Source organism: Mesocricetus auratus, unplaced genomic scaffold (assembly GCF_017639785.1).
Source record: "Mesocricetus auratus isolate SY011 unplaced genomic scaffold, BCM_Maur_2.0 Super-Scaffold_15014, whole genome shotgun sequence".
Classification (NCBI taxonomy): domain Eukaryota; kingdom Metazoa; phylum Chordata; class Mammalia; order Rodentia; family Cricetidae; genus Mesocricetus; species Mesocricetus auratus.
Window position 1 is genome coordinate 78,892,090 of NW_024429186.1, and position 13,755 is coordinate 78,905,844.

Genomic DNA, 13,755 nt, shown 5'->3' on the forward strand with positions numbered 1-13,755 from the left:
TTTCTCAAGTGCCTCTCAGCCATTTTAGACTCCTCTATAGAAAACTCTCTATTTAGTTCTGCAGCCCACTTTTTAATTGGGTCCTTTGCTGTTTTGGAGACTTGCTTCTTGAGTTCTTTGTAAATTTTGGAGATCAACCCTCTGTCAGATGTGGGATTAGTGAATATTTTTTCCCATTCTGTGGGCTGCCTTTTTGTCTTGCTGACTCTGTCCTTTGCCTTACAGAAGCTTGTCGGTTTCAGTAGGTCCCATTTATTAATTGTTGATCTCACTGTCTGTGCTAGTGGTGTTATGTTCAGGAAGCTGTCTCCTGTACCAATTCGTTCAAGGGTACCACCCACTTTCTCTTCTAACAGGTTCAGTGTGGCTGGATTTATGTTGAGGTCTTTGATCCATTTGGACTTAAGTTTTGTGCATGGCAATAAACATGGATCGATCCGCATTCTTCTACATGCCAGCCTCCAGTTATGCCAACACCATTTGTTGAAGATGCTTTCTTTATTCCATTGTATATTTTTAGCTTCTTTGTCAAAGATCAGATGTTCGTACGTGTGTGGGTTAATACCCGGATTTTCAATTCGATTCCATTGGTCTACCTGTCTATTTTTGTGCCAATACCAAGCTGTTTTCAGGACTATAGCTCTATAATAGAGCTTGAGGTCAGGGATGGTGATGCCTCCGGACGTTGCCTTGTTGAACAGGGTTGTTTTGGCTATCCTGGGTCCTCAAAGGCAGATATTACCTGAGAGTTAAAGGTTGGGAAAAATTTTTCCAATCAAATGGATCCAAGAAACAAGCAGGAGTAGCAATCCTAATATCTAACAAACTAGACTTTAAAATAAAATCAATCAAAAGAGATGAAGGAGGTCATTACATACTCATCACAGGTGAAATCCACCAAGATGAAGTGTCTAGCCTGAACATCTATACCCCAAATACAAAGGCACCCACATTCGTAAAAGAAACATTACTAAAACTTAAATCACATATAAAGCCCCACACACTTATAGTGGGAGATTTCAACACACCACTCTCACCACTAGACAGGAATACCAGACAGAAACTCAACAAATAAGCAAAGGGTCTAACAGAAGTAATGACCCAACTGGGATTAACAGACATCTAAAGAACATTTCATCACATAAGAAAAGGCTATACCTTCTTCTCACCGCCATATGGAACTTTCCCAAAAATCGACCACATACTTGGCAACATATCAAACCTCAGCAGCTACAAAAAATTGTAATAACTCCATGCATCTTATCAGACCACCATGCTTTAAAATTAGAATTCAACAACAATACAAATTGCAGAAAACCTACAAACTCATGGAAATTGAATAATGCACAATCGCACCATTCCTGGGTCAATGAAGAAATAAAGAAAGAAATTAAAGACTTCCTAGAATTCAATGAGAATGAAGAAACAACATACCCAAATCTATGGGACACTTTGAAAGCAGTGCTACGGGGGAAGTTCATAGCACTAAGTGCCCTCATGAAGAAACTGGAGAATAGTTATACTAGAGAATTAACAGCACAGCTGAAAGCTCTAGAACACAAAGACGCAAACTCACCTAGGAGGAGTAGATGCCAGGAAATAATCAAATTGAGGGCTGAAATCAATAAAGTAGAAACTAGGAAAACAATACAAAGAATGCAACGAAGAGTTGGTTCTTTGAGAAAATCAACAAGATAGACAAACCTTTGTCCAAACTTACCAAACAGCAGAGTGAACATGCAAATTAACAAAATCAGAAATGAAAAGGGGGACATAACAACGGACTCTGAGGAAATCCAGAGAATCATCAGGTCATACTTTGAAAACATGTAATCCACAAAATTCGAAAATTTAAAGGAAATGGACGACTTCCTGGATAGCTATCACTTGCCAAAATTAAATCAAGAACAGATAAGCAATTTAAATAGACCTATAACCCCTATGGAAATAGAAGCAGTCATCAAAAGTCTCCCAACCAAAAAAAACAAACAAACAAACAAACAAACAAAAAACCCAGGTCCAGATGGCCTCAGTGCAGAATTCTACCAGAAATTCAAAGAACAGCTTATACCAATTCTTCTCAAAGTATTCCACCCAATAGAAGCAGAAGGGTCTTTGCCAAACTATTTCTATGAGGCTTCAATAACCTTGATCCCCAAGCCACACAAAGACACAACTAAGAAAGAGAACTTCAGACCAATATACCTTATGAACATTGATGCAAAACACTCAATAAAATACTGGTAAATCGTATCCAAGAACACATCAAAACAATCATTCACCACGATCAAGTAGGGTTCATCACAGGGATGCAGGGATGGTTCAACATACGAAAATCCATCAACGTAATCCACCATATAAACAAGCTGAAAAACAAAAATCTCACTAGATGCTGAAAAAGCCTTTGACAAAATCCAACACCTGTTCATGATAAAGGTATTGGAGAGATCGGGGATAACAGGAACATATTTAAACATAATAAAAGCTATATATAGTAAACCAACAGACACCATCAAACTAAATGGACAGAAACTCAACGCAATTCCTCTAAACTCAGGAACAAAACAAGGCTGTCCACTCTCTCCATACCTTTTCAACATGGTACTTGAAGTTCTAGCTATTGCCATACGACAACAAAGGGGGATCAAGGGGATACAAATTGGGAAGGAAGAGGTCAAACTTTCACTGTTTGCAGACGATATGATAGTTTACATCAATGACCCAAAGAACTCTACCAGGGAACTCTTACAGCTGATTAACACCTTCAGCAAAGTGGCAGGCTACAAGATCAACTCAAGAAAATCAGTAGCCCTACTATATACAGATGATAAAAGGACTGAGAAAGAAATCAGAGAAACATCACCCTTTACAATTGCCACAAACAACATAAAATACCTTGGGGTAATGCTAACCAAACAAGTGAAAGACCTGTATCACAAGAACTTTGAATCTTTAAAGAAAGAAATTAAAGAAGCCCTCAGAAAATGGAAAGATCTCCCATGCTCTTGGATAGGTAGGACCAATGTAGTAAAAATGGCAATCCTGCCAAAAGCAATCTACATATTCAATGCAATCCCCATTAAAATCCCAGCACAATTCTTCACAGACCTTGAAAGAACAATAATCAATTTTGTATGGAAAAACAAAAGACCCAGGATAGCCAAAACAACCCTGTTCAACAAGGCAACGTCCAGAGGCATCTATTATAGAGCTATAGTCCTGAAAACAGTTTGGTATTGGCAGAAAAATAGACAGGTAGACCAATGGAATCGAATTGAAAACCCTGATATTAACCCACACACGTATAAACATCTGATCTTTGACAAAGAAGCTAAAAATATACAATGGAATAAAGAAAGCATCTTCAACAAATGGTGTTGGCATAACTGGAGGCTGGCATGTAGAAGAATCGGGATCGATCCATGTTTATCGCCATGCACAAAACTTAAGTCCAAATGGACCAAAGATCTCAACATAAATCCAACCACACTGAACCTGTTAGAAGAGAAAGTGGGTGGTACCCTTGAACGAATTGGTACAGGAGACAGCTTCCTGAACATAACACCACTAGCACAGACACTGAGATCAACAATTAATAAATGGGACCTCCTGAAACTGACAAGCTTCTGTAAGGCAAAGGACAGAGTCAGCAAGACAAAAAGGCAGCCCACAGAATGGGAAAAATATTCACTAATCCCACATCTGACAGAGGGTTGATTTCCAAAATTTACAAAGAACTCAAGAAGCAAGTCTCCGAAACACCAAAGGATCCAATTAAAAAATGGGCTACATAACTAAATAGAGAATTTTCAATAGAGGAGTCTAAAATGGCTGAGAGGCACTTGAGAAAGTGCTCAACATCCTTAGCCATCCGGGAAATGCAAATCAAAACAACTATGAGATACCATCTCACTCCTGTCAGAATTGCTAAAGTCAAAAACACCAATGACAATTTATGCTGGAGAGGATGTAGTGAAAGGGGAACACTCCTCCATTGCTGGTGGGAGTGCCAACTGGTTCAGCCACTTTGGAAATCAGTATGGAGATTCCTCAGAACAATGGGAATAAACCTACCACAAGACCCAGCAACTCCACTCTTAGGCATATATCCAAAAGATGCCCTTTCATACAAAAAGGATGTCTGTTCCACTATGTTCATAGCAGCATTATTTGTAATAGCCAGAACTTGGAAGCAACCTAGATGTCCCTCACCTGAAGAGTGGATAGAGAAAATGTGGTATATTTACACAATGGAATACTATTCAGCAGAAAAAAAACAATGGAATCCTGAGATTTGCAGGCAAATGGATGACACTAAAAGAAACCATCCTGAGTGAGGTAACACAGTCACACAAAGAGAAACATGGCATGTTATTCTCTCATATATGGATTTTAGACATAGATCTGGGGAGTGCCAGCCTACAATCCCATGGCCAGAGAGTCTGGGAAATAGAAAGTTCATTTAGTGGCTGATGGAAGAAGATGCAGACTTCCATGGCTAAGCACTGAGCTGAACTCAAGAAATCCAGTAACAGAGAGGGAGGACTGATGACCAAAGGGATTAAGACTGGGCTGGTTTAACCCCCCAGCAACAGCTGACCTGACAAAGTTTAACTCTTGAGTCCCAGGCATCAGCCTGGGAATCCAGCATGGGACTGATCAAGACCCCCTGAATGTGGGTGTCAGTGAGGAGGCCTAGGTAATCTATTGAGCCTTGGGCAGTAGATCAGTACTCATCTGGAGTATACACATGGACTTTGGACTCCCATCCAAAAATGTGAGATGCACTCTCACCCTGAACTCTTGGGGGAGGGTCTAGGCCCTGTCCTGTATGAAATGACAGACTATGGACACCCCCATGGAGGGCCTCAACCTCCCTGTGGGAATGTGGGGATAATTGGGGGGGGGTTGGGAGGAGGGCATGGGAGGAGGGGAGGGAAAGGAAGAGGGACCTGGAACTGACTTGTGAAGCAACCTTGTTTCTAATCTAAATTTAAACTTAAAAATAAATAAAAAATATACTTAATAAAAAATATATATGTATGTATTGTTGATTATGGGTTAATGAATAAGTCAGAGCTAGCCAATTAGAATCCATAGCATACAGCCAACAGTTTCATAACTAATATAGTGTCTTGTGTGCTATTTGGTGGCTAAAGGGGCAATGAGACCCAGGCAGGAATATGGCAACAAAGGTTGTTCTACTCCCAGCCAACAAAAGATCTTTACCCAAAACTCTTTTACGAAAGAGATTTACTTGGGAAGGTGGAGTCCAGGAAAGTGACTGACTCTGCCATGGTGGGAAAGGACAGCCAGCAACTGAACAGGCAGTGGTTCTCATATAGCTCTTCTTAGGGGCAGAGTTTTCCCAGGGAGAAGATTTTTCTACTCAGGGATTGGTTAGTTTTCCTGCTCAAGGATTGGTTGGCTTAGCAGAGTTGGCTCTGGTTTCAGAACCGAACTGTGTTTCTTTCACTGTCCCTCTTTAGCCTTTTGGTTCTATATTCAGGGCTAATGTTATTTCTTTCACTGGATCTGGTTCTAGGGCTAAAGTGTGTTTCTTTGGCTCTGGTTTCAGGGTCAGGGTGCGTTTCTTTGGTACTGGTTCCACAGCTAAAGTGTCTCTTTCACTGGCATGAGTTTCAGGGCCTGGGTGGGTTTCTTTGACGGGCCCTTTTACCCTACAAGTATATAACAAAATCAAAAAGCTAGAAAAGAAACATCAAAGTGTTTACATCAATAGATGCAAACTGCATTTGGCAAAACCTGTCATAGTTTTAAACTTTACATGATTAACAAATACATCTCTCCAGAGGGAGTTCCAGGTCAGCCTCCAAAGCTACAGAGAAACCCTATCTCAAAAAAAGGAGAAGAAGAAGAAGAAGAAGAAGAAGAAGAAGAAGAAGAAGAAGAAGAAGAAGAAGAAGAAGAAGAAGAAGAAGAAGAAGAAGAAGAAGAAAAGGAAGGAAAGAAGAGAGCGAGTGGGAATAGAGGGGTGAATCTTTACAACATTCCTGCAGGTGACACCATATGTAATAAAAAACACAAAATTTTCTAATTATAATCAGCAATAGCTATGAATGACAGTGCATGATGTAACTTGTACTGGGGGTAGACACAGGAATATCAGAGATTCAAGGTTATCCTTAGATACATAGTAAACTCAAGGCTAGCCTACGCTACCTAAGAATCTGTCGCAAAAAGCAAAATTAATAGAATATGATCAGTAACAAAACAAGGTAGTAGAAGTAATTGCTAATAAAATAAGAACAAATAGGAAAAATACATAGTATGCATATTATAAAAGATCAAACTATCAGTTACTGATATGTTTTTTTCTGTATAGGAAATCTAAAAGTATTTACATTAACTTTTAAACCTAATAAGGTCTTGCATTAAGGTTAAGATGGCAGATTAATGTACAGAATTCAAACTTTTTTCTATGCGTTAATAATGAAAAAATAATTTGAAATTTAGACCACTATGTGTGTGTGTGTGTGTGTGTGTGTGTGCGTATGTGTATCCCCCAAATTGAAATATTTAGGAATAAGTGTAACAGAATTATGTTAAAGATAAATATAACAAAATCTACAAGATTCTGATGAGTGACTTAAAGAAGAATTGGCTAAATTAGAAATGTTCAGTGCTTATGGACAAGACGATTCTGTGTTGTCCAGGTAGCATTTATTTCATTATGACACACAGATTGCAATATGGTCCACTCTCGATGTACATTTTCATATATATCTACCATAGTAATAACCTATAGAAGAGTTTCATTTACTTAAAACTCTCTTTTTCTCTGCCTTTTCATTTTATAACACTGAATTTATTCCATAGACTATGACAATGGTAAATGCATAGCATTATATTTTGTCATAACCCATTGAAAGAACACCAGGAGCATATGGAACCAGGACCAGGAAGATAGCTCAATTGTAAATTGCTCATCTTGAAAGCATGAGATTTCTGTTCATTTACCAGACCCCAACACAGAAAGCTGAGCTTAGTGGCACATACTGGAAATCTGAACTGAGAGGCTGAGACAAACACATTGCTTGAACTCACTGACTAGCCAGGCTAGCCTAATTGGTGAGTCCCAGGCCCCAGTGAGAGGCTCTGTATCAAAAAACAAGGTGGACAGAGAACGGGCAACCCAAGGTTGATCTCTGACCTCCCAACACATACACAGACACACACACACACACACACACACACAGAGGCACACACACACAGGCACACACAGACATACAGGCACACACACTCACACATACAGGCACACATACTCTCACACACACTCAGGCACACACACATACAGGCACACAAACACTCACACATACAGGCACACACACACTCACACATACAGGCGCACACACACACTCAGGCACACACACACTCAGGCACATACACACTCACACACACTCACACACACATTCACAAACATGCACACTCACACACACAGGCACACACACACACTCACACACAGGCACACACACTCAGACACAGGCACACATACACATACAGGCACACACACAGTCATACATACAGGCACACACATACTCACACACACACTCAGGCACATACACACTCACACACAGGCACACACACACTCAAACACACACACACTCACACACGGGGACAGCTCCCACTTATCAAGTTTGTTTTGAACCTAAAACTTGTCTAAAAATTAAAATCTGTTCATTTTTAAAGACGTGAACAAGAGGGGACCATAAAATCTAGGTTGTTGAGAAGGTCTCATTTCAGGCTGATTCTTCCACTAGGTTACAATAATGGAAGACACGTTCTTTACAACTTAGGTCCTTTGTCGTTGAGTGGTGCCTTCTGCAGGAGAGATTTAACATGCTGGAGAAATCAGGCTTCATATAAATATCATGCCAGCTGTCATATCAGGGTTTCCTTGTGATTTTTATGCATGATTTCTGCCCTTGAATGTTTGTTTTAATCTTTCTTTTCAAGATCCCTAGTCTTAATAAATAAATCCCAACATCAACAATGATAGGATTCAGATAGCATATAATACATAACAATCAGAATCAACTTCTCCAGAGGCATGAGACAGTCGGTGAGGCATAACAGCTATATGATAGGATCTATTTTAGTCAAAATAAAAAATTGAAGGCAGAACAATGAAATGACTTTTATCAAGTCTATGCAGCTTAGTGATGGAATTAGGCCCAGAAGTTTGGAAAACGTTTTGTTCATTTGATCTTTTAGCACACTTTTTTCTGTTTTGTAGAAATAGGCTACATCTTGCTTAAAAGCAAAGTATGTTCTCACCCTAGGCCATTGCTAACCATTAAATGTTGGGTCTCGTTTTTCAGAGCAGTGAGAAAGAGTAAGAAGCAGCAGACCATTGTATATAATGGCAGGAGAGAGAGGTTTGGCTGAGTTCTCTCAAGGGTCAAGTTAAAAAGTAATGCCAATATTGATTTGTTTTCTTATGGTTGTGAACTATTTCATGAGCATTGTTTAAAGAACTTTAGAGCATTTTAAAAAGGGAGTAAAACAATCACATCTGCCTTATGCAACTATCCCTGAACCCTATTTTGATGTATGAAGACCATATCAAAGGAATATTCACCAACTAGACCCACACAAAAACCTACTTTGTTTCCTCCACATTGTTGAGATTTTTTCTGTTCCATGAAACAATGATGCTTGTGTTCAGGGCAATGCGAGCTCGCTGCCACTAGCCATCTGAGATTCTGAACACTGCCTGGGATGCTGACTTCCACCTCAGACAGCACTGAATTACAGAATCAAGAAATGCAGATCGTAATTGCAATCACGACTCCAAATTGAGAAAGTGGCTCTTTATTTTGAAGATTAGAAGAAAAAAAGAAAAGAACTTTAAAGTAAAACACGGGATTCCTGAAACAGGCTTTCTCAAAGGCTTGGCATGTGCCAGATTCAGCCTGGCTGGTGAGGTGCCTATGCCAATAGGTTTCATTCACACTTGCCACCCTTTCATAAGTTAGTTTCAGTTGGGTCTTTGGTACTCACCTTGGCCAGACAGGAATCAAAAACTGTACACAAGGCCCACTGCTACACAGACGGTATAAAACAATGTCAAACCCTCCAAAAACATCCCATATAACTAAACAACAGCAAAAAAATTTGCCCTAGAGCCCAATGCAGTTAAGTGCTCCATGCTAGTAATAGGGCATGAGGTAACAGATGGTATAGGCATCCAGTAGTATTACTGCTGTTTTCATTCCAAAAGTTCAATATTTAATCTATAATCAATATGCATTATTGTAATAAAATACATTGGATACTCAGATCTGGCTTGCCCTTTCTGTGAGGCTGGTTTGGTTTCGCCTATGGAAAACAGAAAAGAAAATGACTGTGTGCTGTGCTGCTTAGGTGTGTGCGTGTGTGCATGTGTGTGCATGTGTGTTTGTTGTTCTGTTTTTCGCTCAACATAAGCTGTAGTCAACATAAGAAGAAGGTGCCTTTACTGAGGGATTGCCTCCATGAGGTTGCCTGCAAGCAATTCTTGATTGGTGACTGATGTGGGAGTCACTAGCCCCCCTTGGATGGTATCTTTCCTGGGCAGGAGGTCCTGGGTGGGATAAGAAAACAGCTGAAGAAAGTTTGAGGAGCAAGCCAGAAAGCAGCATTCCTCCACGGTCCCTGCTTTGTTTATTTAGTTCCTGCCTCCAGACTCCTGTCCCACGGGAGTGTCTGCCCTGGAGTCCCTCGGGGATGGACAAGTATTGAGACATGTAAGCCAAAGAACTCCTTCTTCCCAAGCTGCTCTGGGTCATGGTTTTTGTCAGAATCATGGGAAGCTAACCATGATAGGTACTATTTTGAAATTACCAAGTTAATCTGTTTCTGGCACCGAAAAGTAAAAGAAATAAAAGTATCCATGTGTAAAACTGAAAATTTTAATATGTCCAGTGCGTCTTCCCATCTTAGGCTAAAGAGTGACAAAAGAAAAGTTAATGTCTGAATAAAATGTAGACACTGGGAATTAGGTAGACCTGCTAAGCGTATTAAGGGTACACGGGGAGAAAGAGCCAGCATATTTTTTAAACTAGCAAACAGTGTTTAGCCTCTTTGAAAATGCCGTTCTATAAAACCAAACACAGAATGCACTTTTTACAATGCTATTAAGTGTCCTATTTCCATGTGTTGTCATCCTCACATCACTCACAGAAAATTACCTTGGTTTGTAGAAGAAAACAGAGGGCAAGGAGACTGATAAATGGGAAGAATTTATTCAACTGTGATATCATAGAAAACGAATTTGTAATGCATTCAGACTGGTGACCTAGAGCACTCCAGCGGTACCAAGAGGAAACCGAAGAACGGACAAGAAACACCTGGAATTTCAGTGTAAGTTACATGACGCACAGATGTCTCTAAATTACAGGGGTTGCTCTTTTCAGGTAATGCATTCAGATCCTCTTGGGTTTGTTGTTGTTGTTGTTGATTTTGTTGTTTTTTGGTATTTGCCATATTTCCTTAAGACCAACATATCAAAATACCATCAGTTGGTGGCTGATGAGGTTCCATTCGTCACAGATGCCCTGCCTAGATGTGTCCTCATAGGATAGAAGGGGTTATCTAGTGTTCTTCTCTGCATATGACTAGCACCTGCATTATCTAGTCATTTTACAAACACCCTGCCACTCACCACTGACCACCTGGGGGTTAGGTTTGAACCTGTTAGTAAAGGCAGGCACAAACACTCAGACCAAAAATACTGTTGCTATCTTTGAATTTTGCTGATGACTGCTCTTACACGTGTTTTGCAACTTTAGTAGTTTTATGATATTAATATTACCAAATATTATTTATAGATAAATGTATATGGGAAATAGCTCAAAACATTTTTTCCTTGTGGAGAATATATTAGATACAATTAGAGACCGACTTTCAGGAGTGACAGAGCCATTAGCAAGCATGGCCAATAAAATGAGAAGCCAGAACAAGGTGACAATCTGAACACTTAGGATAGGATTGACAGTTTTTATTGAGGTTATGAAAAGCAGGAATCTTGTTCCTTCGTACAGGACGAGCCCTGAAGCAACGCGCTGCACATATAAGCCAATGCGACAGTAGAAACAGTCATAGAGAGCACTAAAGGACCAAGCACACCTGCATGAAACGCATCCTACACCAGCTTGGGTGACACTGTGTAACAAATGGCAAGACGCTCACAAAAACAAACTAAAGATGAAGGGAAAAGTTAATGGGCAATGGTCTGCATGTCAAAGCTACTTACTGTCTATTTAAATTCCAAATATTCTGTCCTGCAATCTGAATTTTCCTTCCTTCTCTCCTTTTCTTCCCTGTACCCTGCTCCTCCAAACAGACAAGACAAAGTCCTACTCAATTCAGCGTTCTCCCTCATTGAACTAGTTTCCACCTAAGAAACACCAACAGTATAACCAGCATAACTGGAGCCCCAACAAACCTGACCTCGTCTAAGACACACACAGCTAATGATCCTCACAGCCGAAGAAACTGGCATGCACTGCCCAGAATAACCAGCTATGAAGTGTGGAGGTCGGGATTCAGTCCCGGGGACTCCATCTGATGCCGGAGCTTTTGACTACTGTGTCACACTACCTAGTACTATAAAACGAGACCAACGTGTGAATGAATTCCTTCTCTAATCTTTTCCCTGTGTTCCTAAATCCCAACATCCTAGAGCCTGGGCGTGGATCAAGCCGTATATACTACTAATGGCCATGGCCCGCCACATGCCTCCTAAGTGAGAAAGAGTGGAGTGAGAGGAAGAGGGGACCATTCTTGTCCCAGATGTTTCACTTTCCGGCACTCCGAGTAGGTGAAAAGGAATCACAAAGTTGGCAGTCCGTTGGAAGCTTTGCATTCTGTATCCTGCGGAGCTGCCACAGAGCAAAGCCTGACACAGCTGTTCACGCCGTCCTGCTGTCTTTTATCTGCGGAGTGCTTTCCCCTTAAAGTGAATCTTTGAAATTCTGAAAGCCGAGTGCTTCATTTCCCATCATTCCACACCTATGCCAAGTTCCAAGACTGGCTTTGATGTCTATCTAAAGTGGGTCGGCACCCTGCTGTCATCATTCCCTGGATCTGTCTCACTCTGTGAAACCATGATATGACCATCACTGTCCCACATGAGGACACCAGCTGCACATGAACAGCGACGATGTCCTTCTACGACTTCAAGTAGCTCACGGATTACGCTGATGGCCACCAGAGGTTACATTGTTGGGGAACGGCATGTACACATTTTGAAATCACAGAAAATGTCACATAGCGATCTTATCTCAAAGCTGTAGACCATGAACCTTTCAAAGTTTTGTTCTCCCCTTTGTTTACAATCACATCCAAATTTAAGAGATGCTAAATGCAAATACTTGCTTCCCTAAAGTTGAAGAGTCTTTTCTTCTGATTAGTATCCCATTTTAGAACTACAGTAACATCTCTGAAGTAAATCCTTTACTTGGCATCAGTAGATAGCCCCACCAATCATCACTCATAGACAGCATCTTCTAGGGACACCATTGTTGTGAAAGTATCCAATAACACAAAGAAGACAGACACCCTCCCCTGCCCCGCTGCAGAGTGTAAGTGTGGGAAAACTTCTCAGAAGCTACAGCAGCCAACAGTAAACATTTCCCTGTTTGTAGTCTACAGGATATTGCTCAAAACACATGTTGTCTTTGTTTTTGTGTCTCCAGGCTTTAATTTTGATTAATTTGTTTCTTGATACACCTAATATTTGACTTTAAGGTAAGGCATTCAAAGTCCTCAGAATTTCCCCAAATTGTCATATTCTCAGGCATCAAATAGTGAGGTGGGAAGATGGACTATGCATTGAAGAATGTCTAAACATCTGTATCTGGGCAATGGCACACAAAAGACCAAGGGGTTCTATTGTGATTCAGTGCCAACTGAATGCAATCTTCTCTTCCAGATGTTGCAAAGGAAGGTAAGCCCATAGCTGATATGAATTACATGTGCCAGCTCCCAGGCCCATGGCCTCCAGATGGAGTCAGCCTGTGAGATCCTTGGCATGAGATCAATTGGAAGAAGTAAGGAGAGTGACAATGTGATTATCGTCCTGGCTTGCTCCCTTGTAGGTCCCTCTGATGGACTCAGACTGGTCAGGGCCCACTACAGTCTTCATGGCTGCCGTAGACATCCAGGCTCCCATAACGTCACCCTTTTCTCCTGGATGGTAACAGCTCTGTCACTGCACACACACACCCCACACATACATACCCCATACGTAGTCCTGCACTAAGCCTTACACCTTCCTATTCAGATCTGTAATGAACAGAATCCTTGGAAATAGGTCCCTGAACTCATTCAGAGTATGTCTCAATGCAGAAATCTCGATGTGGCCCTCAGGGAATTTACAATTCAGCTGAATTTGGGTCTCCTAACTTCTGTCTGAGAGATAATACATGCACCCATTCGCTTGTGGGACAGATAGAGTTGAGACAGCAGATGTGTGGGTAGATACAGCCTGTCAGGTACAATTCTTTTAAGAATTAACTGCTACGATGTAAAATTAGTAAGGTTTTTGTGGAATATAAGGGCTTGATATATTTGGCTTCGGTGTGGTAGCAGGCTGAAAGCTGTACTCTTTTCTGCAGTCTCCACCATTTTCCCTTGCCTTACAGTCAGCCTTGCTAGGGCTAGTCATCCTTACATTTGCAAACCTTACCTTAGGTTGTCCCTTCTGGGCACATTCATATTTAAGAGAAATGAAAACTGGTAGAGGTAATG